Source organism: Pogona vitticeps, chromosome 4 (assembly GCF_051106095.1).
Source record: "Pogona vitticeps strain Pit_001003342236 chromosome 4, PviZW2.1, whole genome shotgun sequence".
NCBI lineage: Eukaryota > Metazoa > Chordata > Lepidosauria > Squamata > Agamidae > Pogona > Pogona vitticeps.
In genome coordinates, this window is record NC_135786.1 from 187,292,218 (window position 1) to 187,316,597 (window position 24,380).

The following is a 24,380-nucleotide window of genomic DNA, read 5'->3' on the forward strand; positions in this document are numbered from 1 at the left end:
CCTCCTCGGTTACTAAATTCTCTCTAGAATATAGCTCAAAGTAGTGCTGCACCCAGCATTCCATCTGCAAAGGAGCAGATTTCTTCTGTATTGGACACAAAGCCTGCTTGATACCATCATACATTCCCTTGATGTTACCTGTGTCCTCTGCTATTTGTATCTGAGAGCAGAGCTGAAGCCAATAATCATTAGAACATCTCCTGGCAGTCTGTTGGACTTTTCTACGATCCACTTGAAGAGCATGCAAGTTGGACTCACTAGGACAGGCTTTGTATGCTGCTAGTGCTCTCCTCTTTTCTTCGATGGCTGGCATCAACTCCTCCGAATTGGCTTCAAACCAGTCTGCCGTCTTTTTGCCAAATGTGGACATGGCGGAGTTATAAACAGCATTCTTGAAATGTTCCCATCGTTCAGGTGCATTTGCACCAGGTGGGCCTGGAAGAGTTTCCGCAAGGGCTTGAGCAAATTCCTCCACTTTTCTCTGATTTCAAGTCTTGCTGATGTCAATACGTGGTCTTCCTTCCTTTTTCGTATGATACAATCTCTTTATTCGCAGTTTTACTCTGTTGCACACCAGGGAGTGATTAGTATCACAATCAGCACCCTGATAGCTACGTGTGATCATAATACTAGGAAGGCTAGAGTGTCTAGTGAGGATCAAATTGAGCTGATGCCAATGCTTCCATCTTGGGTGTCTCCAAGAGACTCTGTGTCGAAGCTCCATATTAAAACAGAAGAAAAATCTGCAGAAGATTTTAGGAGAGATGTGGAATTGTACTATGATAAAACTAGAGAGCATCTGGGTTGCAGAGTTAGTGTTAGAATCCCTCAAGTCCAAGCCCTAAGACGTCTATTGTAATTGTGGTTACATCAAGATTTTCATCCTGAGAGTAGTCCTAGTCAGGCATCATGACTGAATCTGGGCAGGAGCAGGTGTGTACACCTAAGTCACACCCCTACAGGATTACCCTAGTAGGATGTCTCTCAGATCATTCCAAGTTTGACACAACACAGCCTAGAAGCACAATCAGGTGAACACATCTGGAAGCTCTACTGCAGAGATTCCAATTAAATGCATAAAGATATGGATAGGGCGGGGATATGGGGGAGAGCTTCTATGTACACTCCTTTTGCCACATCCCTTTTTGTGCTCCTCAGATTCTGGTATAATGTCTGAATAGGACTAATGAAGTCCAGGTAGGCATTGCAACTAAACTAGAGCAATTGGGGCTTTGACCCAGAGCATCGAAATTCAGAGAGAATACAAATTTACTGGTGGTTTGAACATACCTGCCAATTGGTATTTACTGGAAGGATGCAAATCTGGTCATCCTGACTACATATACCACCTTCAGGAAGTCATAGGAAATACAAAACAGGTGGTCTCAGCAAAAAACCAACATAGCTATTGAATGCTCAGATCAAGTTGTTCTTCCCCATTCCTTGGTCTTCTCTTTGTATGTGCTGATCTCATATGCCTCAATCTTAACCAATGGGGCAACAAAGCCCCAGACACCAAAATGACTAATTATGGCTTTGGTTTGGATACACATCCCTAAGATACCAGAAGTAGTCTTACTGTTGTGGGACAGTGGTAATGTAGCCATCTTGATAAAATCCAACTTGAATCTTTTTTTAAAAAAAAAAACCCAAAATATGTGCTTTTAGCTAGTTTTGCACTGCGATAAAAATGTGGCTGTATTATTTCTTTTTGCTAAGTTAGCAGAATCCACAGGTTGACAGCTTAGCTTTCCATATAAAGTATTTTGCCTAGGTCCAGTAATATTTTTTTTCCATTGGACTGACTAATGTAATACTTCTGTTTCCAAGAGGTTGCTAGGGTCAAATGATTAAGCTATACATTATGTAAAACATATAAAGGCATTTTTAGTAGGCAGCCTTGCAAAGTTGTATAAGTTCCATGCATTGGTCATTGATAAAAGCGCAACATGAAAATATATTTTCAGTGGAAATAAGCAGGAATGTCTTTCTGTTCTTTTTGAGCTGTGCATCCAAAAATTCAAATAATTTAATTTTAACTGATGTTCCATGTGTATAAGATGCCAGCAATGTAGCTGTAAGGGCCAGCAGGTAAGGACTAGTTTATTTATTTTATACTTTATTTCTCTAAAAAAATATTTATCATATAAGCATTCACATACCATAACACAGAAATAAAAAAATATTTTTTTTTATAAGTATACAACCAAGACACTCCTGGCATTTGGCATTTAAACATTTGATAGAAAATGCTCATCTGTTTTATCCTTACATTGTCATAAGAGGCTAGATGAGCAAATTAAAAGGCTGGTTACCTGGGAGTTTATCTCGCTGTATAGCCTCCTGCTGGAATGGTCATGATCACTCTAAAAAATGGTGAGTACATGACATTCTTGTCAGAGCATTGCAGCCCATCCATAATGGGGGCAATCCATTCCAGATTGATTTAGGGTTAGGGCCTACTGTTTATTTGGAACAATTAGAATGGGTACAAATAAACATGGTTTTCTTGCTGTGCAATTGCCTAGATCTCTCCAATGTGGAATTGGAAATGTGTTCTTCCTACATGTAGAGATGGTTGTGACTGCGGATGGCACTCTCCATTATATTTTGAAGTGGGGAAAATATTTTTGTACTTATACTTTAAAAAATATTTCCATTATTGTGCCGTGTCACTTAAGTGCTATGTCACTTACCAAAAATTAATTGTAAAAAAGAAGAAAAGGAGAAACATGGAGCTGAAACATGGTGCCTGTACCCCTACTTTGTGTATATAAAAAACCGGCATTAATGACCACCCACAAGCAAAGAGAAGCAGGTTATTTCCCAACCAGCTAAAAGCAGGGGGTGGGGAGTGAGAAAAGTAGGTTATTTCCTGTGCATACTGTGACCAAACAGATCAAAATGTAGTGATATAATGCCAACATGTGGTTGACTAGATTGCAACTACAAGGGCTGCAGGAGCTATTTCCATGTGAATGGAAGGAGAACTTCTATATACAACTTTCCCTGATTCCTCATGCATATTTATCTACTTTGCACCATCTCTTTTTTTGTTCTTAACTCTTCACACTCATAGTAAGTCACAATTTCTACCAGTCAGGTTCTATTTCTGGCCAGAAATTGTCTACACTTACTTAACTAGTTAATCAAGGGAACCTAACAAAATACAAAGTAAAGGTAAAGGTTCCCCTTGACAATTTTTGTCCAGTCGTGTTCGACTCTAGGGGGCGGTGCTCATCCCTGTTTCCAAGCCATAGAGCCAGCGTTTTGTCCGAAGACAATCTTCCGTGGTCACATGGCCAGTGCGATTTAGACACAGAACGCTGTTACCTTCCCACCGAGGTGATTCCTATTAATCTACTCGCATTTGCATGCTTTCGAACCGCTAGGTTGGCGGGAGCTGGGACGAGCGACTGGCACTCACTCCGTCGCGTGGATTCGATCTTACGACTGCTTGGTCTTCTGACCCTGCACAGCACAGGCTTCTGCGGTTTAGCCCACAGCGCCACCACGTCCCACTAACAAAATACAAACCCCAATAACCCAGGTATACAATACTTTTCAAAACCAAAGCATATCACAGCACACCAACCTCATACACTACTAATGTCTTCTTACGATAGCAAATACAATGTTCTTTAAGAATTTTAGTCACAGATGTTCTCCAGCAATGCATATGGGACAATCCAACCTGCTCCATAAAGGTGTACTGGAGATCTTCCACTCCTATGGAAATGGAAAATATGTGTCTCTCTAGAGTGAATGGAATCTCTCTAGATGTTACTGTGCTACAACTTCAATTTACCCCAGGCATCATAACTACTGTAATAGTGAGTGATGGTCAGTGCTTCTCAAATGCTTTGAAGTAGATCCTACCTGCAAACATAGGACTCTTCCAGGTGGAACATAGTTTATATAGTTTTTTTTCAATAATTTATCTGACTCTGCTGATGTTGTAAATATTTCCCCCACAATCCATATGAAGTTTCCTTTGTCCTGATTAGTACAGTGATGATTTCTGTGGCTTTCTAATATTTTTTCTGGCCCCTCTTGAAGACATAGTCAGTTTTCATCTTGCTTTGATTGTGGAGCCAGAGTTTAATGCCAGAGGAAGTTCATTTCTGCCACTCAACAGATTCATTCTCTGAACTCTGTTTTAGAATTCAGGATGACCCTGGGTTCTGGAAGTAGGAGAACAATGTCTGTTCACTCATACCATGCATACTCATACAAGTATGCATCTCTACCATGGTCCCCTTACTTGCCCTCTACCTCCTCCATAACTTAGAGCAATTGTTCATCTTTTAAAGTTCTTAAGGTGTTAAACAATATTTAACTGGATACCCATAAAGAGTATGTGAGTAAAGGCAAGGGAAAAAGGAAGAAACACAAGGGAAAGGAACTAAAAATTAATAGAGGAGGCAAATATATGTGTCACATGACAAAACTGGGTGCAAGACAATTTCCCTTTGTACAGGTATGCACACATTGTCTTTCACATTATCAGTTTGGTGCAAGGAGGAATCCACAAATCATAGGTCACCACTGCCTAGAGACAGACCAGAAATACATGACCCAATGCTTTGCTGACAAGCTGCTGCCTAGTTTTTTTCCCTTCTCTTTCTCACCCAGAACAGAGCTACAGTATCATGCAGAGTTCTCTTTCTGTCTCCACTTTGTGATTCTTCTCTTCTAGTGTGTTCTCCCCCTCCCACAGGGTTTTTCTCTCTCTTTTTAAATTGACTATGTTCTTTGTTTCCTCTTCGACTGTTCTCCTCTTGTGGAGAGTGACTTGCTGAAAATGTGTCTCTCTCCTCTATCCACAACAGAAAATACTGATTTCCCAGCCTTCCAAGTGGTAAGGAGAACCTCAAACGACACAGGAAGCTTTCTTGTTTGGAACAGCACCTTCCACAGGCATCAGGTGGTAGAAGAGAGGGTGTATTTCTAGTGTTATCTTCCTTCACATGCATTTATTCAATTCTACAGGACTTGAACAGGGCTACTGAGGGTTAACAGAAAAGAGGACTAAATGCAAATGGAAAAGGGAACAAAAAGTAAAGTGAGAGGATAAATGGGTTTATAATTAAAGTAGGCAGGGAAAATATGATGGGTCTTAATGTTAAGATCTGAGACTTTTAAAAAGTATAATGGACTTGCTAGTTTTCTACATGCACCTAAATAAACAGGAAAATCAGCAAATGCATCAGGAACAGGATTGGTTTACAAAAATTACCGATAGTATAGCACTACATAGTGAATTAATCACGTGTGTTATGGACTGAGGGCTACATAATTAAACATGTAAGGTAGGAAGGTAAAGTACCAGAATACATGAAGAAGATAATTCCTTTAGTCAGCAAATGGGCAATAACAAGAAAGGAATTTTTGTCTGGGGACATTGAGCAGTTGTATAAACATATGATGCAAAGGCTTTTTCAAATAGACATAACATTGCCATATGTTCCATCAAAAAACTGCAGAGGAACTTGGGAAAAACAGAATGATTTAAGGCTGGCTATTCACATCTCTGCCATCACTTGGTTAGCGGAATACAAGCAGCAAAAGGTAAGGAGAGCCGTTAAACGAGGACACATTGAGAGACCGGAGTGTGCCCCAGAGAGCTTCGGGCTGAGATAATGAAAGCTAGTAAACATCACCAAGGAACGGCTGTCTTCCTCAGAGCATAGAAGAAAAAAGCAGACTACACTTGCATTAAGTCCTTTGATCCCTCATTGCATATGCAAGAGCTCCTTCAGTGGCACACCAGTGAAGCCCATTAAAATGTTCAGACCTATATCCTGCTTGCAAACTTCGTTTCTCCACATGCAGCCAACGAAGGCTGCAAACTGAGGATTGGTCAGGGAAGAAGAATGTCTACTAACAGGAGAGATCTTCAACCCTTACATAAAAATCAGGGCTCAAAAGAGTGTCCCTGTAGAAACCTTCTGAAAACGTACAGTACATCATTAGTGCATGTCTGCATGGCATGCTCAGTTGGGAAGGCTGATATTCATCCTCCTTCGGTAATTCACACCAAGCAATCACTTGCTGATGACTTAATGCTAGAAGGGTTTCCTGAAGAACTGGCCACCCTGATAGACTTGAGGAAGCAGAAACAGGCCAAGTGGGTCAATTGTCATCCTCCCTGAAGCATTACAGACATGAAGTGAGGAAGCACACAACCTGATCTGTTCTTGCCTGGATGCAATCCAGACTAGTGATTGTCAGTTCGGTGGCAAAAAAACATTCATGTGCACTCATTTCACCACTGTACCTGAAGTAAACAGCATAAGGCATCAATCCCTACTCTCAGACTCTGTAATACAGAACAGAAAGGAGTTTTATTTTAAAGTAGAGAAAGAAAGAATACATGCACAAACTTTGGAGAGGTTTGCTATATGAGCAAAGAAGAAAAAGAGGTGAATACTAGGATGATGTTGTTTTAATATAGAAAAGAGAAGTTAGGGAAGTAACATGATGCCAGGAAAGTATGCATGTATGCATTATGTGTTGAAGTACTTGCATATTATTTTTTTCAGGTAAGTATCTCCAAAAAGCATCTTACATATAAGCAAAGCAATATTGATACATCTTAAGACAATGTCATAAACATTTGCCGTAGTGTATAATGAAACAAAGTTAAGACAGCTTTAGAAAGCATCAACATACAAGCAAAGACAAAACACACAGACTGGTGTCCTATTAGGCTATTGCATAAGCATTTCCCCGCTCTAGCAGGTCCCTGTTGCACAACTGATCATGCAACCAATTGTACAACCAAATTCAGAAGCAGTGTGACACTGGGCATACCAAGGGTAATCTGCTGGAGTTGGGGAGGAAATGCTTAAGTGGGCACACCTCTGCAATCCTGTAATGAAAGAAGATGCAAGCAAGAGCAGTTAGCTGTACTTACTCCTGTTACTGCTATAATCTTGATGTTACAGATTCTTGCAATCTAGTTTTTTACCCATGGTCTCAAATATGGGAGTTGTGGGGAAATTGTTCCTTGGATGGTTGGCCCTTAATGCATACGGCAGCAACAAAGCTGGAGAAATTAATTCCTCACAGCTGACAAGCAACGCAGTGTATAAAAACCCAGGTGGATGGAATATATCAAGGTCCTGGGAGTTGTCAGAAAAGATTTCCCAAATATATGTGGGAAACTGGTGTGAGAAAGAAGCCAAAAAAAAGTGCCTATGGTGATCTACCCTCAGGACCAAACTCCGTTTTTCACTGAAGGTCCATGACGGAGTCTCCTGACATTATTGTTTTTACTTGAAAGTATTTGCAGAATGGCCTGAAATCGACTCCAGCAGTGGAACTGGAAGCGCTTAACTCTTCCCTGCTTGGTGAGTTGGAGCTGTGATTGGCCCCATGGGTGAAAAATATACAAGCCAGCTCACAACCCTCAACAAACAATGGAGCCAGGAATGATTTAGATTGGGAAAAAGAGCAGAAAAGGTATTTAACATTCTGTATTGCCTCCGTCACACACCATTTCTGTAAACAAATTGTTGTGTTGGGGCTTTTTTCAAAGGAAAAAAAAAGTCCTGTCATGTAGTTCGGCCTTCAGGTTCAGAATAATTACATCAGTGCTTTTGCTAGTATCTGTTTACACAAGGAATTACGTAAATATAATCCATCTGCAAAGATATATTAGCAAGATAATCTAAAACATGGTCCTGTATACAATCTGTCATCTCCAGGTAGAGATGGGAAAATCCTTGGAGTTTGAGGGCTAAATCCAATGATTAATCCAGACTAGAGTAGATCAACTGAATGATAGGGACTTATGTAAGCGTTGATTAAACCAGTACCTTTCGTTCTAGTCGGGACTAACAATTACCTAGCCTCTAAACCTTAGAGAATGGATACCAGTCAAGACAGACAATGCCAAAATATTTGCAGTCTTAATATGACTCAATATTAGGCACCCATGAGAGGCACCCATGGTGCAGAGGATTATCAGATTAGGGGTGTGATCGCAGAGAAAATTAAATTGCATTTTGGACCATTTATAGAGTGGTCCAGTGCTACCTGTTTCCAAGTGATTATACAAAGTGCAGGGAATTGCACTTCAGCCCAACCTGACCCATGCTCAAGCTGGGCATTTTTGGTGCGGAGCTATTACTTTCTTGGGCTAGGCTGAAGCAATTCTCTGACAGATTGAAGGGTTGCTTTAAGGGAGATTGCTCCCTGCAAAGCAACACTTTCCAGCAGAATTAGATGTGTACCTTTCCTGCAGATCCAGAAAATCTGGGTTCAGATTCTGCTTGGCCATGGAAACTCAGACAGTGGGTAGCAGTGGTGAATCATTCCCTGAATATCTTGAATATGTCAAAAAACCCTATTAGATGACTATACATTGGAGTGACTTAACAGCACATTACAACAAATGTTAATAAATACTCATTGTAACAGACACAATATTTTCCTCCCATGAACTTTAAGGGTAACTCCTAAGAAAACCTTGACTTCAGCATTTATCCCTTGAATTAACAGCTCCAGAGACAATTTCCATTCAAAACCTGTTGTCACAATGCAACACTTTTCTCCGTGCACCAGCAAAAATTAGAGGAACCCAACTCCAAAGACTGTATTTCCCCACAAGTACCTACTTGAAAAATATGATCTTCCTCAGAGCCTCTGCTCTAGGTGCCTGATAAAAAGAGGTGCCTAACCACTAGGGACAGGGATTTTTCAGTAGCATTACTCTGGTTGTGAAAGAACTTTCCTAGAGAGGCTTGCCTGCACCATTTTAATGGTCTCTGCAGCACATGCTTCTATTCATTTTATAGTCTCAGTCTCTAATTTTCCAGTTTAATCCTATACATTATATTTTTGGTATCTGTAGAAGTCTTTTAGCACACATTTTAATTGTGATTTACCACTTCTGTTCTGTTTATTTGTGAGCACCCAGAAAACTTATGTTATAAGGAAGGTAATGTGAGTTGAATGGGCAGCATCCTATTGGTATTGGTGAAAAGTTTGTGTAACTTGCTGTGCCTAATTGTGGCTAACTTTAAAAAGTTCTGGTGTGCATTTTGATTGCACAATCAGGCAGAGGACCAGGCTTGTAACTGAGATGTTCCCTAGCACATTGTCAGTTAGCAAATGTTTGCCAAAAGAAGTTAGGTAAACTTTATGTCAAAAGCAAAGGATTCTGGCTAGTCTATAACAAAGTGATAGATGATGTATTTCATCCAGAGATAGGGCACTAAGAAGAATTTACTTTTCTTATTACCTACTACAGCCTTTCCAAACCTGGAGGTTATGTTGCCTGGGGATTATGGAAGCTGCAGTCCAAAACATGAAGGGCACAGAATGGCAGAAGGCTTGTGTGATGGAACCCTAGCCAATTTTGGCCAGTAATAGGAGAAATAAGATGATTGGCTAGAGGGATGCAGGAACTGAGTTTATCTGGGAGACCCTGCAGGAGGTGGAGGCAAGAAGAGCTGAAGAGAAGAAAAGATAAGTTCAATTGTATCTGGAGAGGGAGGTGACATCTTAGCATTTGGGCTGTAACTTATGAAAAACTTAAGTTGAATTCCGTTTACCAGTTGATATGTTGTACTGTAATAATGAAGATAATGTATCAAACTGTTTGGGCTGCTATATGGCTGAAGACAAGCCTTTTTAAAAGGAAGGATATTTGAGAAGTGGCAAACCTAGGTAGAGGCTGGTCATAAGATTGTACTGCCAATTTTACCATATATATTGCTTCTCAGAGTTCTCAAGGATAACATTAGCTGCTGGGACAGAACCCCTTGTGACTACCAGAACACTTGATAGTAAAATAACATTTTTATAATTGCCTGTCATTATAATATACTATAAAAGAGAGTTAAACAAACAAGTGTAAAGCACAGTAGTATTTTTTTCTACAGTCAGCAGGAAATGAACAAATCTACCGCACTGATGGAAGAGTAATTCATTCAAAGTGTATCTCTTAAAGGTACTGAAACATTAATTGATTCTTTTCTATTCTAAAGCAATGTTCATTTGTTCTAGATGTTTCCCCACCCCAAAATATCAAAAAAAGAAATAGGAATTTTTTATGTAAAAGCCCCTGCATTTTTCTATAAAATAGGTTGATTAAATGGCAGTGTTAATATTAATGCCTCATTGAATAAACTGCTGACTACATGTACTCAATACAGCACTTTAATTGAAACTCTGAATTATATTTAACATTTGGAATGAACATTTTATTTTATTTTTTTGTGGGATTTAGTGGCAAAGAGACAAGGTTCTATAAAAATTTAAATCCCCCTATCTATTTCAGGCCAAACGTAATATAGCCAGCTATTCAGAATGCTTTGCTGAGTAGTACTTCCGAAGATAGATACCATCAGCAATTGCAGTGTAAATCCAAAAATTTCTGAGATCCTTAGCAGAGCTGAGCAAAATTGCCCAATAACGTATTTTTAAAATGAACTAATTTTATACATCATTTTTCTTGTATCTGCAGAATTCCTTCAGGACACATTTCTTTGGAACATTATTTAAATTTAACATGGCTGGCTCTTTTTCCTATTACATGCCTCATATTCGCAAGTTCCAAAACATGCCTGCCTACAGAAAAAAAGGGAAAGCAACACAAGAATTACCAGGTTAGGCTCACAGAGCCACATTCAAACTGTTTTCCTGATGAATGGGAGGCTGAAGGGAGCTAAACCCCATCTGCACATGTCTTTTAGCGCTCCACCGTTTGGGGGATCTGCATTCACTGAAGTATATGTAGCTTGCTCTGAGATGTACTTCCTCAATGTGGGTCACAGAGTCTCACTGATGATATTGATACCTGAGGGAGCAGGTGCAGGTAGCCAGAAGCCCTCCAGTTAGTGGATGGGAGGTATTGGGCCTAGCCTTTCTCCCTGTCTGTTTACTGCCTGAGACAAGGATTTCATCTTGTCTGGTGGGAGAGTCAACTCTCACTTCATATAAAAAATTTAAAATTGTTGCATTAATGGTGCAGGTTTGAAAAATACAAATAGTATCAACCTAGGGGTGGTGAGGGGCTAATCATTAGCAAGACTGCAGCAGCTGTGCAGGGGGAAATTAACCTTTCCTTCTTTGCGGCATAGCTAAAGACAGACAGTACTCTAGCCTGTGCATGGGGAGGAATCAACAAGCAACTCTATTGTCACAGACCCCCAGTGTAAATACAGGCTTCAGAGAGGAGATAGTTCTCAAAACCACAGCATGGAAGAAAAAGCTAGAATCCCAATAATTCTCCCCCCTCCCCCTTGTTGATATAATTTTCATTTTTAAGCACTGTACATTAAATGGAAAAAGCCATTTAACATTCTGTCTATTTTGACTCTCACGGGTCTTAGATCTTTTTGTGACTGGGAACTCTTTATGTGGTTAGCGCCAAGAGAGGTCAATATTTTAAAAGAAGCCACCATATGGCAAATGGTATTGTAATTATTAACCTTTTTTTAAAACTACACTATAATTGACTTGCTATTCGTATAATTTGAAATCAAGAGAATCTCCGGATTCAAATATTTAGAAGCAGCATATGGTGTCGCTTTTCTACAGGTGACGGTGGACTGCACGTTTGATTGCTTCCCTCTTAGTCAAAGTCCTTAGATCAGAAAGAAAGTAACCCTGAGAAGCTTGTGACCAAGCACAGAGTGGCCCCAGAAATGTTGGGGTGAGGTAGCCCCCCTTATATACAGACCAGCCATGGAAATAATTTAGCCTTTCCACACTGTTCAGATTTCTGCATGTGCTCTATTTTTTAATAGAAAGGAATATTCAAAAACATAATTTCCCAGCTGCATTTCAGAAGTGAACAATATGCTCCTTTTGAGGGTAAGAACTGGCCCCTTACACACTCATTCTGCACATGGTTGTGTAGAACTGATTCAGTGCTGATCCTTGTATGTCATTGGGGTAAGATGATGAGATTGCACAGGCCGCATTGCTGTGTATATGAGGATTTGGGGAGTGGCATCCATATTGTAACTGATGTCAACTCCAGAAGCTGAAAGTGGCCTCTAATATTAACTCACACATGTTATATTAAAGTACCACAGTGCTGCAGTAGTGTCAAGGTGGACCTAAAACTGTAGCAAGGACATTTATACCTATCTGTATATGCAAAGCTGAATCACTCATCCCAACAAAATGTGGAAGTAAACATTAAGTTACTTGTTCATTCCAATAGGTCAGTGCTTCCCAACCCAGGTGTTCCTGGACTGTGATTCCCAGAAGCCTTCACCACTGGCATTGCTGGCCAAGGTTTCTGGAAGTTGCAGTCCAAGAACAACTGGACTACTGCTGCATAGGTGAACTGTAAGTTAATCATGGTCCCTGGAGTTTTGGCACATTCCTTAGGATCGTCTTAGAATCTTAAGTATATCACCTCTTAAAAATGGTAACTAATTCTATAGCTATCACATGTTTATGGGATAAAAGGATAGACAGGAATGAGCAAAAATGGATAGGACATGGAGCTTGTGTAAATGCACCAGGCCTCTCACCAATGGCTAACTGATCCCAATGGTGCTGCAATATTCACGTGGATCGTGGAGCATCCATTAGATTGCTGGATGATGAGGGCAACACACTTCATTCTCCAGCCAGAAAGAAAGTCCGTGGGAGCCAACTGGATGCCTCAATTATTTCAAGTGCCTTTGTATGAATAAGTGCTTTCCTGGATGGGGGCCATCCCTTTGACCTCCAATTTGCATTTTGAGAGAGGTCATGGTACGGAAGAGTTGCCAAACAGAAACAGAATTTTTCCACTGGCTCACACATTGAACTGATGCAGCAATAAAAGTGGCTGTCAGAACATTTGCCATGCAGCTTTGCTCGGACCAAGTCACTGGGGCCAACCAAGCTGGCTTTCCATGATAATTCAACTAGCTGTATAAAAGAAAGGGTTTAAAAAGAGGGAGCAGGAAAAGTTAATGCCAGGTCCCTTAGTTGTGGTCTGAATAAATTGCTTGGTAACTCAGCTGAACACTTAATAGATTTAAAATGTTTTCTCAGACCTGTGGTTTACAAATTAGGTTGCTTCATATCATATACATCTTTTCCCCACTAAAATACTTTTCTATTTATTTCATAATAATGCTTCATTATTTATATAATCAATATATATATAACTCTTCAATGTAGCTAAGTAGTCTCTAGCTACAATATTTTAGGATATGATAATAATTACTTTGTAATCTGTTAGCCCATTGATTGATTGATTGATTGATTGATTGATTGATTGATTGATTGATTGATTGCGCTTTTGTATCATGTCATTTGAGGCCACACTGGGCAGTGTATAACAGAGAACAAAAGACAGTTAATAATCATAAAATGCTAGCACAACAAATTGATATGACATCATAAAATAAAATAAACAACAGAACAAAATATCAAAAAATCAACTACAGTAAATTAAGTTGATCAACAACTAAAATTCAAAATTAATAAACATTAAACAGTAAAAGAAGGTGTATCACATATAACTTAGATCCTAAATCTTGTGGCTTGTTTCCAGTCTTCCTCATTGTTTCTGCCTCTGTAAGCTGTTCAAGTGTTCCCCTAAATGCAAACACCATGCAACATAAGTACCTATCTTACCTATATGTTTTCAAACATTTCCTGAAAACTGAGCACAACCTCAGGGATACAGGTCTCAGACTACAGGCTTAGTCCAAAGCCATTTGTGGCAGACTAGTGGTAAGAATGGCATAAAATAATTAAAAGATATATAAGAAATGTTGCTTTGCTTTTGTAGTACCTCAGGAGACATGGCTTTGGGATTATATCTAAAAAACAACAACAACAAAGGTTTTTATAACCTCAGGTGATCATTAAGAAGAGCTTGGAAAGTCACTTTTAAAAAAGAATAAATAAAATGGCATACTAAAGTTATCTCCAACTTAGCAGTCGAAGGATGATGTTCTAGATCCCAAAGGATCATTTATTTATTTATTTATTTATTTATTTATTTATTTATTTATTTATTTATTTATTTATTTATTTATCACCTTACTTAGTGACAAGCACTACTCTATGCAGTTGACAATAACAGGAACAAGAAACTGAAAACCACAGAACCCACATGAATAAAAATTAATCCAAAAACAAGCCTGATGAGAATTTATGTTAAATTTATATCTTTCTTTATATTACTAGAGATCAAGATGAGATACAAGAAAAATGTAAAACAATACAATAGTTTAACATTGCTTTACATTTAACATTTTAAATTAACTATTATAATAGTTATTATGTTTTACTTCTAAAATCTATAAAACACAAAGGTGAAGAGAAGTTATCAGAGATGGCTGCAGCAGTTACATGAAGAGAACTACTATCAATGGGCTATGAAAGATCAGTAATGCCTAAGAGAGAAACATATTGAGAAGTAGAGTAACTAAGGGAGTCTGTTGGGATGATCTGAGAAGAGATTAAGGGAGTAGAGGACAATAAACCAGGCAACAAATATTCAGACATACTTAAGAGAAAATAACCAAAATTCATACATGTTTTTAAAAATTGTGGCAGCTAGGGAAAGGGTGCTTGCATATGTTTGATACATATTTTCATAAATAGTCCATGATTGATCAAGGATGTTGCTTCCGTATAAATATTTTTTGAATTTTTTTCAGTATTTTTAAAGATATCTGATGGAAAGTTAAATATAACATTGATAGCAAGTTCAATAGAATATGCTAGCAAATATTTGCCGGGTTGATATATATATATAGTAGTTCAGTCTCACCCACATTCCTTATGCGCTCAAAAATTTCTCTGGTGGTGTGTCTCTGTGCATATCAGACACCTGGTAGATGTGTTACCATAAAAACCACATGAAAATGCTAGCCTTCCAGAACATCTGCACTACAGATGCTGTTTTGTTTATTTTTCTGCAGAAAACATGAAGTTCCTTGTCCAGTACAACAACTATTCCCACAAAAACACATGCATCCTCTATCTATTTGGGCTGCTTCAAACAATGAAGCAAAAGAAGACAAGCACTGTCTTTTCCCTGGCAAATTACTTCAAATTCCATGGCAATTCAATGTCTGTTACTAGAGTTCTGTTTTTTTTTCCCTTCCACCAAGGATTGTCTACATTCCATACTTCAGGATCAGGTGATAAAATCATTTGGACTCCTCCGAGAAATACCTTTCATCCTCTCTATTGGACTGGAATTCCTGGTGGCTTTCATATCAGCAAGAAGCTTGTCTGAGATAATTGCTCCTTCTGTGGACGATCAATACTGCATAATCCATCAAGGTGAGGTAGCTCCTTCTTCTTGTCCAGATTTCATTCTGTGGGCAAATGCTCACCTTCACAGAGTAATACGCATCGTGTTTTAGTCCTCTTGCCTGTGCAAACAAAGCAGCTTAGTGGGAAAGATACTGTGGTCCAGCTGACTGAAGACTATTGGACATATCTTAATAGCATAAGGTAGATGACTCAGTTCAACAGCCTAATGTATGTTGTTTCTTTTCAACTGTAGAAACCACAGAAATTCAGGAATCTGTTACAAATAATCAAGAGTATGCCAACAACACAGACCTTCATTAAAACCCAGAAAATATTTTTTTACCTCAAAGGAAGGTGCATCATATTTTATTACAGCTGTTGTTATGTGCCATCAAGTCGCCTCCAACCTGTGATGACCCTATGAATGAGAGATCTTCCCCATGTCCTGTCATCAGCAGTCCTGCTCTCCCATATTTCAGACACACCTCTAGACAGCTGCGACTTGAGAACTGTGCTGTCAATGTCAAGTATGGCAATGTGGAAGCCTACAGGACCACTGTAAGAGCCTACTCCCCAATATGCTTAGAGGTTAAATGTTAAGGAGCTGCACTGCAATGTTACCGCAGGAATGGAGGAGGAAAGGTACAAAGCCAGAATCACTTGGTACCACCTACTGTTGCCTTTGGTTTCCTTTGCATTGGCCATCTTTGCTCCACCATTCCCCACCTGCAGATACTTGGAGAGTAACATTAAAGGAAAGAGTGATAAAAAAAAAGATGAGTCTGGGCGAGCTAATGAAGGAGGCAGTGAAGTACAATGTGGTTGCCTTATGGTGAAGCTAAGAGAGAAAGAGAGTGGGGAAGTGGAGTGAAAGAATGACAGCAGGAGGGGGTCTTGTGATGAAATTCCTAAGGATACAGACAGACTGAGAAACCTAAGAATAAGAGCAGATTGGAAGGCATGGAGTAGAAAGCTACAGAATACCAAGGGTAAGAATTGGAGGTGTGGCTGAACACAGCATGGTAGCAATCTGATAGTGTGGGCTGTGGTGAAATGAAACAAGAAAGCAGGAGGAAGCACCAGGAAACAGCAAGGAGAAAAGGGTGGAAGTTGTCAGGGGTTACAGAGAATGTAGGCACACAGCTGTCCATAATTTTATTCTCTTAACAGTAGATTCGATAGAATGGGAAACTAACAGTGAAATTGCAAACTCTAAACATTGGCAATACTATGTATTGAAATGTGTGATATGCTCTAGAAGAGTTATTCTGCAGTAATTATAACTAAGAAGTTGAAAACAAAAAAGGGAGAAGCATGTTCAAACATCATAATTATAGTACTGTACAGTTCTGTCTTACTGTATGTTTCTCTGTTTTTGCTTGCTGTAATTGTTCTACGCAGTTATATATCACAAAAATTTTCAAGTATCAAAATTTCCCCTACCCATTTTCCTTTCTGTATTCCCTATTCTTTCTGAGAGAGAAAAATCTGAAAAACCTGCAGAGGTGATAAAGAGAAATAATCCTATGTGTACTGTGACAGACAAAAGGGGAATAAATTCTAATCCCCAGAAAGAAAAATCTTTAAATAAGATTAAACTTACAGTATTTTTCTCATAAGTTAGGAAGGCGGGTTACAAAAAGGCATCCTAAATGGCACATTTGTTTTAGGTCAGTTTGTAGGTCCAAACAAACCAGTGCAAGTGATACAGCTGGACTTCAGACTTTAGATTTAGGCTGCAATTTATGGCCTCAGAGCAGGATGTTACCAGATATTTCCCTCTGAGTTTGGAGACACTCCTCTTCAGAAATGGAGATCTGATCTTGGATCCCTTTAACTGTCGCCTCAATAGATTTATCCACTTCTGTTACCTCTCTAGCATCAAACAGCAGGGGAAATGGGTGAGTTGGGGATTTGACATGAGCGAACTGGGTGAGGCGCTACAGTATATCACAGGAGTGCATCCCCTCACATTTCATAAATATTTTAGTATATCGTTTCATGTGACAGCATTGAAGAAATGACTCTTGGCTACAATGTAAAGCAATGAGTCTACAGCTTGTATAACAGTGTAAATGTGCTGTCCCCTCAAAATAACACAACACGCAGCCATTAATGTCTAAACCTCTGGCAACAAAAGTGAGTACACCCCAAAATGATAATGTCCAAATTGGTCACCAAGTGTCAATATTTTGTGTGGCCACCATTATTTTCTAGCACTGCCTTAATCCTCTTGGGCATAGAGTTCACCAGAGCTTCACAGGTTGCCACTGGAGTCCTCTTCCACTCCTCCATGACATCACTGAGCTGGTGGATGTTAGAGACCTTGCACATCTCCACGTTCTGTTTCAGGATGCCCCACAGATTCTCAATAGGGTTTAGGTCTGGAGACATGCTTGGCCAGTCCATCACCTTTACCCTCAGCTTCTTTAGCAAGACAGTAGTTGTTTTGGAGGTGTGTTTGGGGTCATTCTCATGTTGGAATACTGTCCTGCAGCCCAGTCTTCAAAGGGAAAGGATCATGCTCTACTTCAGTATGTCACAGTACATACCTGTATTGGCATTCATGGTTCCCTCAATGAACTATAGCTCTCCAGTGCTGGCAGCACTCATACAGCCCCAGACTCTCCCACCACCATGCTTGACCATAGGCACAACACATTTGTCTTTGTACTCCTCACCTGGTTGCCACCACACACACTTGACACTATCTGAACCAAATAAATTTATTTTGGTCTCATCAGACCACAGGACATGGTTCCAGAAATCCATGTCCTTAGTCTGCTTGTCTGCAGCAAACTGTATGCGGGCATCCTTGTGCATCATCTTTAGAAGAGGCTTCCTTCTGGGACGACAGCCCTGAAGACTAATTTGATACAGTGTGCGGTATATGGTCTGAGCACTGACAGGCTGACTCCCCACCACTTCAACCTCTGCAGCAATGCTGGCAGCACTCATATGTCTATTTCCTAAAGCCAGCCTCTGGATATGATGCTGAGTACGAGCATTTAACTTCTTTGGTCGACCATGGTGAGGCCTGTTCTGAGTGAAACCTGTCCTGTTAAACCGCTGTATGGTCTTGGCCACCATGTTGCAGCTCAGTTTCAGGGGTTTGGAAATCGTCATATAGTCTAGGCCAGCTTTATATAGAGCAACAATTCATTTTTTCAGATCCTCAGATAGTTCATTACCATGAGTTGCCATGTGGAACTTCCAGTGACCAGTCTGAGAGAGTGAGAGCAATAACACCTGCTCCCCCCTCACACCTGAGGATTGTGACAGTAATGGGTCTCATGACATCAGGGAGGGAAAATGGCTATTTGGGCCCAATTTGGACATTATCACTTAGGGGTGTACTCACTTTTGTTGCCAGTGGTTTAGACATCAATGGCTGTGTGTTGCGTTATTTTGAGGGGGCAGCACATTTACACTGTTATACAAGCTGTAGACTCATTGCTTTACATTGTAGCCAAGAGCCATTTCTTCAGTGTTGTCACATGAAAAGATATACTAAAATATTTATGAAATGTGAGGGGATGTACTCACTTCTGTGATATACTGTAGATAAACTGGATCCAAATCTCTCCTCATCTTCCACCACAATCCCAATAGAAGAAAAGACTTAGCAAGTTCTGAGGTTGGTCCAAAGTATTTCCCTCCTGTTGCTTGCAATGGAAGGAAATTGTGAAAAAAAAAATAAAGAGGAAAGAAATGTAGGGGGACTTTCTGCAATTTCAGCCCTCCAGCAGAAGCCTGGCAGTGCACAGGACAGTGGTAGCACTCCAATGTCAGAATGCTCCAACCGAGCATTGAGAGGGCCCTGATACTGGACGAATGAGGATTTAATGATTTTGTGGGGAAGGACCTCTTTGGAAAAATCATATGCCGTGCCTGAATCAGTGTGTTCATCAAGAGTTGCTTTTCTGTCAATTTAGTCTGCAGATCTGCCAGGCGTGGCCCTGTACATATGCCCCCTAAATGTGCCCTGCATACACTATTGCTCTGTATTTGGTGGCCTTGAGCCAAACATCATTATTTTGCAGATGATTGAACCAAGTGTGCATATTTGTGAGGAAAAGACAAATGTTTCTCCAAATATTATATTTCCCAGACAGTTTTGATGGTGATAATACATTGGTTGGATATTTTAGATTATCTTGGCCCTTTGTGTGTTTGTTATTTGTTCTCAAGTCACAGCCACGTTGCAGCAACCCTAATAGAGTTTTTATGGTATGTGAGATGTTCAGTGAGTGATTTATCATGGCAACCTAGCAGTGAGTTTCCATGGCCAAGCAGGGATTTGAACTCGGGTCTTCTGAATCTACTCAGTCTACTTTTTTTTTTAACCATGCTGGCTCTCATGGTGCTGTAACAGCTTTATAAATTACTTTAAAAGCATATAATAAGAACCAGGACAAAGCATGAAAAATACAGCATTCAGAAGGAAAACAAAATGAGTGCATTGCAGGCAGACTGATAGTTGGAAAATATCTACACTGGAATCTGTGATGAGATACATGGAGTTGTTCTTCAGATTTCCCAACATTGTTTGCTTTCCCTTCATCTTTCTTTTAAAAACTTACTATATTCATGTTAATAGTTCAGGGAACAGAAGAGGATGAAAGGCTGCATTTGGCAAGTCTTGTTCATTCTATAATTTCTTTCTTTGTGAAAAGGCAAGCAAAGGGTGAGTTCTATTATGTTTCAGGTTCAAATCTGCATAGAGTAACTTCCAGCTGTTGACCATGCGATTAGTCCTCTAAAGTGCAAAAATGGCTGTTTACAAATACCCATAATTACTATAATTTTCAGGCGAGAAATCTCTGTTCACCTCAAACCACATGCTAGTTCTTGCCTGGACAAAATGACTTTCTTTATGGTTAGAAATCTCAGTCACATTTTTTTAAAAAAAAGCAAAATATATTTTGACTGCAGAAATAGATTTTAGCATGAATAGACCTCTGAGACGTCCAACAGTTTCAATAATATTTTCTATTCCATGGGAGCAAAGAAATAAATATTTTTTCCTTGATAGTATTTATTTTATATTCACTGCATTGGAATGACTTTTTCTAAATTCTGCCAGCAAAGACTTATCATATGTGGGTGCCATTGCTGTAACATAAAGATAAGGATGGAGGCTTATTCTACTTGTAAGCTCATGAGTCTGTAAATTGGAACTATCCTTCAAAGTACAATGAATTTTACCAGTCCAATTTTTAAAAAAATGAACAAGGCATGAGCGTTGTTTTCCACAGATTTTTACCCCCTTCAAGTTAAAGAAGCAGATCCAGATTCACCACATGGAAAAACCCAACAAACCAAGTCCCTTGACCAATTACTGCTTATACTTTGGAGGGAGATACTGGACAACTTAAGCTGTAGCTTTTGCATGGTCCAGAACAAGACTTTAGTTCACAACCCATGCTGCAAAATGACCCCTTCCTTCTTTGTTGGGAAAGTGTTGTAACTGGAAATGAGAACTGTGCACATTTGTGTGCGTGGGGGTGCGCGTGCGTGCACACACACACACATACACACATTTTGTTTTTTAAAATTATCTTGGTAAAAGTCATTATACTCTAAAAACATAATTCTTCACATCTGTAATGGAACTTTCGCTCTCTCTAACATCCTGCAGCAACCATTCATGTCTATAAGTCAACATTTTTACTTTTATTTGACTTAGACAACAGGTATATCTATATTATACAATTATAGCAATTTGATGCCCTTTAATATCTATATTATCCCTTATCGTGGCAAAGGGGCTTGAGTGATTCAGAGAAGCTATGGGCTATGCCATGCAGGGACACCCAAGATGGACAAGTCATAGTGAAGAGTTCTGACTAAATGTGATCCACCTGGAGGAGGAACTGGCAAGCCACTCCAGTATCTTTGTCAAGAAAACTCCATGGACAGAAACAAAAGGCTAAAAGATATGATGCTGGAAGATGAGACCCTCAGGTTGGAAGGCATCCAACCTGCTACTGAAGAAGAGCAGAGGACAAGTACAAGTAGCTCCAGAGCTAATGAAATGGTTGGTCCACAGCCAAAAGGACGCTCAGCTGCAGATGCGCCTGGAAGTGAAAGGAAAGTCCAATGCTGCAAAGAAAAATACGACATAGGAACCTGGAATGTAAGAGCTATGAACCTTGGCAAGCTGTATGATCCATGACAGTTAAAATGGTATCTCATTGCTATAACACTGTGGTTGAAATTATGTTGGCATAGCTATGGCTGCAGAAAGTTGATGATGTCACCAACAGGGTAACACAATTACTGCAGGACTTAAAGATTTTCAGTTTTACTGAAAGACTTTCTCCTTTTGTCCCATTTTAATTCCTTTCATCACATGGAAGCCTTGGGAGACTTTGGACAGGAGGAAGAATTCTTTGCTTCCAGAGTATCACTACTAGAGATGGACACAAATTGAACTACAAACCAGAAAAAAACACAAACTGGGCTGGTTTGTGGTTCAGTTCATACAACCTGTTTTGCTGAAATGGAACAAACCACTGAATATCTTCCGCTCAGTACTTTGTTTTGCTTCGGCAAAACCAATGTCTGCCCAGTCCCTTCCCACTGCTCCCTTGCCTCCCTGACTGAGCCAGCTATCTCCTCCTCTTCCGCTGCCATTACTGTCATCTTCAGAGACAGCAGTCCAGCTTCCCTTCCAGGAGTCATGGCACTGTCTCTGACGATGGTGGTGGCAGTAGAGGATGCAGTGGCAGCAGTATTGGAGGTGGCAGGACCAGGTAAGGAGGTGCTGGGGGCACTGAGAGGAGGGCAAGTGGATGTCAGAGTGGGCAGAGATAGTAGGTTCCCCTCCCCCCAGGCACAAGCCAGAAAAACAAATCACAACCCAGTTCATTTTTCTGGTTGTCGTTGTTCATGGGTAGCCAGTTTTCCAGTTCATGCCCATCTCTAATCATTACTATTGAATTAGGTTACCAGAAAGGTGAGACTTTTTGGTAATTAAAGACTTCTTCCTCCCGTCCCAAGGAATTTGTGATTTTTACACAATGAAATAAACAGTGATTTGCTGCTTATGATGACATCATCTCCACAGTCCATGCAAAAATGTGCAACAGAATTTCAGCCATTATTTCTTATGACAGAGGTAGGCAGTACTGCTAGAATAATAACATTATAGAATTGTTGAGTTGGAAAGGAACCCCAGCGACAGTTAAGTCCAGCTCCTTGAAAGCATTTGTGATAGGTGGCCTTTCAATCTCTACTTATAAATCTCTAGAGAAGGCGAATCCACCACCGTCTGAGGCAGTAAATTCCATTGTCGAATGGCTTCATTGTTCAGAAGTTCTACCTCATATTCAGAAAAAAAACTCCTTTCTTGTAACTTTAATTGATTATTTCTGCCCCTAATCTCTTGAGCTACAAAAAACAAGACTGTCTCATCTTCCATGTGATGGCCCCTCAGATACTTCAAGTTGGCTATCATATCACCTGTCAGCCTTCTCTTCTCCAGGCTAAACATGCCACATTCTCTCAGCCTTCCCTTGTAGGGTCGGGTTTCCAAACAATTTTGGTTGCCCTCCTCTGGATGCATTCTAGCTTCTTGGCTTCCTTAAATTGCAGCGCCTACAACTGATCAAAGTACTCTAAGGTATGACCAAAGCATAATAGAGTGATACTATTCCCCTTGATCGGGCCACTATACTTCTATTTGTTCATCTTGATATAGTATTCCCTTTCCCCCCCTTCTGGATCACACTGTTGGCTCATATTTTCCTTGAATATCACTCTGTTCAGAACTAAGTTTCCATGTCCCCTCCCTTCCTCCTGCCCTTCTCATTCTCTGCCCACTCTCTACTCCCTGTTTCATTCCCTTCCCTTTTTTTGCCTGATTTGGTCATAGAATAATCCTTCTGTGTGTTTGTGTGTCTCCCCCATCCTGTTTAGAGACCCAGCTTAAATTAGCCATCCTGCGTGTTGAGGACAACACTCCTACACATCACATCACAGCGGATGTCAGGACAATTCCAATTGTACACGCCACCGACGGGCTCACAATGACTCGAGTCAAGGAATCAGATGGAGATCTGAAACCAGCCAGACTTCAAAATATACCTGCTTCCCAAATGAGGCAACAATTATGGAAGCAGAAGAGATATGGAGTTATTTAAATCTGATGTAATGCCATGTGGATCTGCTGAACTCATCCAAATCAATGGGCGACTAGCCCCCTCTTAGAGAGGAACTTTAAGGTGTGTGGATGAGCTCAAAGGGCTAGACATCTCACTCACCCTGCTACAATTCCATTTTAATGATATTTTTCTGATTGTTTTTCAATTTAAAAAAAGTATTAGGGAAAGCAAATGAGCAACCATATGTGCCATATAGCTCGGGCCTCAGAAAGATCCAGGTGAGTATACCCTTCCTACCAGAACAAAGCGTACATTCTGCGAACACACAGTCAGCATGCACCTTCTATTTCATGCCACAAACCTCTCTAATGAATAGATTAACACCCGGCATGCTATAGACTACTGAGACATCCGTTGTCCTAAACAATACAGCCTTTGAGAGCCTGCTAGTCAATAAAATAAAATACCCAATTCTCTTTAATTAACATATGAAATAAACACAATCTGTGACACCTAGTGTGCAGCAGCAATTAAGAGGCAAGGCTTAGTTAAACCTCCTAATATCTCATTTAAATATGCAATTAAGGGATAATTGCCTACAATCAATAAAAAATTGAAATATTTTACAGGATCCTCAATTATTCTTACTTTTACTTTTGTTTTTAAAAAAAATTGTGAGGCTTCCTGCTACTTTAAGCTAAGCCTCTGCACCTCTTCTTAAATCAACAGGACGCCACTCAACATCCCCTTGATTTATGCTGCTACACCAGGAACTGCCTTAAGCATTTATACTGTAACAACACTTTGTGTTATCAGAAGAGTCAAAAGCCAATGGTTGCTTTTATGGCTGTGCTTCCATTACCAGGAAACCTTGGGAACTGTAGTTCTGTGATCTCTGGCACATAAACTGTCAGCACCCTGACAAATTCGGCTCCCAAGCTGCCCTGAGGGAAAGACAGGGCAGTTAAAAACAATGTGAAGACCGTTTGCATTTTTAGTATAGATATTTGAGCAGTGAAAAATATCTGTTGGCTA

The 24,380-nt window shown here is 39.9% G+C and overlaps 1 long non-coding RNA gene across 1 annotated transcript; it reads left to right on the forward strand.

Annotated features, from left to right (window-relative positions):
• The first annotated feature begins 746 nt into the window (after positions 1–746).
• On the forward strand, positions 747–23,809 carry LOC144588975 (uncharacterized). The gene is made up of 2 exons (XR_013544771.1): positions 747–15,264; positions 15,491–23,809. It is a non-coding gene; the product is annotated as an uncharacterized LOC144588975 (long non-coding RNA).
• Positions 23,810–24,380: the final 571 nt, after the last annotated feature.